At 32.0% G+C, this 1,717-nt stretch overlaps 1 protein-coding gene and 1 long non-coding RNA gene across 2 annotated transcripts in view; one reads left to right on the top strand and one right to left on the bottom strand.

Annotated features, from left to right (window-relative positions):
* Positions 1–938, top strand: part of LOC106691482 (uncharacterized) — a 9,185-nt gene extending 8,247 nt beyond the window's left edge. The window contains exons 2-3 of the long non-coding RNA XR_001344794.2: positions 504–644; positions 858–938. This is a non-coding gene — a long non-coding RNA (uncharacterized lncRNA). The remainder of the gene's footprint in view (positions 1–503; positions 645–857) is intronic.
* LOC136796240 (uncharacterized) overlaps positions 1–1,717 on the bottom strand; it is a gene marked incomplete at its 3' end in the record, with an annotated part of 44,440 nt that overhangs the window by 33,997 nt on the left and 8,726 nt on the right. The window lies entirely within an intron of this gene.

Here is a 1,717-nt window from a genome sequence, read left to right as displayed (position 1 = left end):
TACCATCCTTTCGAAATATCGTTACGATTATTAAACAAATTATAATTGCCACAAATTTAATTATAATTGGTGCGGATCAGTACACCATACCAAAGCTATGACTAAAACGACTGGGCCTTTCCAAAGCCAACAACCAACGGGCGTTGATGACCAGGCTGTTGAGCGCCCTTTCAAAACTAACAAACAAACAAACAAGAATAAAAATTAAAAAAACACACACTAGAATTTAAAAAAAAGTATAATTCGATTATATTATGGAGCCAGTTTAGTATTCTGTAGAGTAAAAACAGTAGAAGTTTGTTTAATTGTAAGGAAATGAAAATAAATAATAATTTCTCAATTTAATCTGTTGTAACAAATATTTACTCCAATGGTTTTGGGATCCGTATTATTCACCAGCCATCACGATGAATTATTATAAGGATCCTAGTCAACTGCTCATCACAATCTCTGATGAATGAACCCCTGATTTCCAAGTCTTCATCATTCGCTCTCTATTCCAGCAAGGACATCTTATTGAGTGGACTGCCCTTGGCAAGCTGCCTGTCTCTTCTTGGCAAGGACTTCTCAGATACGGAAGAAAAACATCCTGGATCCGAAGAATAAGGGATTTGAATGGAGTTTAGTGTCAAACAAAGTAATAGGTGTGTAGTAGTTTCTTCACGAGCTAGATCTCTTAAGGGAACAGAGTTATATTTCTCCATTGTGTGCTAGTGTTCAACGATGTTTAAAAACTTTTTATTTAAACTTTTATATTTTCTTTTTTTTAATTTTAAATAAAAGTAATGGTAACTACACTTCTATTTGTCTCATAATTTTTCTCATCATAATTTCATTTGTTTTTTTCAATTATACAGGTTAAAATGATGAACCAACGGACCAGTCGAAGAGGTCCTATTAACGTTGGTCTCGTTCTATGGGAGAAATAAATAAAAAAATCAGGTTGCTTTGTTATCAATCGTGAATTTATGACACTCATATGCCCTCTTATAAAAAGAACAGAAACATTGCCAAGCACAAAGGAAACATTTAACTATAGACAGAAATAGAGAAATTAAATTGGCTTTGGTAGCACTTAAGATTTAAGCGCAATTTGGCCACCACTTTCATACCTATTCCTTTTACAAAATCCGACCAGAAAGGAAAATTAAGAGTTGAATATATTTTTGATTGACATCTTTATAGCTTGATATGCTTAATGTACGTTTTTTGAAACACTTTCAGCATTTTTTTCAAATTCATGATTATTTGTATTCTTGTAAATTGTAAATAATAATTGAATAGTAATTCATTATAAATTGATTTTACTATTGTCGTGTTTATTTATGGTGCAATGTCAAAACATCATTTTGGTCACGAAATTAGTCGCAAAAGTTTCAAATTAAAATTTTATTGCCTGCTTTTGCGTGCAATTTTTCCTTGACATTGGTTTAACAGAGATATTTTTCATTATTCTTCTTTGAGATTTTTATTTTTGGAGGTTTTTGTTTTTGAAAAATGAGGTAAGGAAAAGAATGTCCTCCAGTGCAATTATTTTGTCATCGAGGTGATGATTTTTTCTTCGTTCCACAATCCCACTATCATTCCTTTGTCAATGTTTAAATTTCGCTCCAGAAGAGATTCGTGAGAACGCTTGTCGGTTCATTACTGTTTTTAGCCTGCAAAAACAGGCAAAGCCCTTCTATAGCCGGTATATGTATATATATATATATATATA

Source organism: Halyomorpha halys, unplaced genomic scaffold (assembly GCF_000696795.3).
Source record: "Halyomorpha halys isolate HHAL.00 unplaced genomic scaffold, Hhal_1.1 Scaffold2402.1, whole genome shotgun sequence".
Taxonomy (NCBI): domain Eukaryota; kingdom Metazoa; phylum Arthropoda; class Insecta; order Hemiptera; family Pentatomidae; genus Halyomorpha; species Halyomorpha halys.
This window is presented reverse-complemented; position numbering and strand designations above follow the sequence as displayed.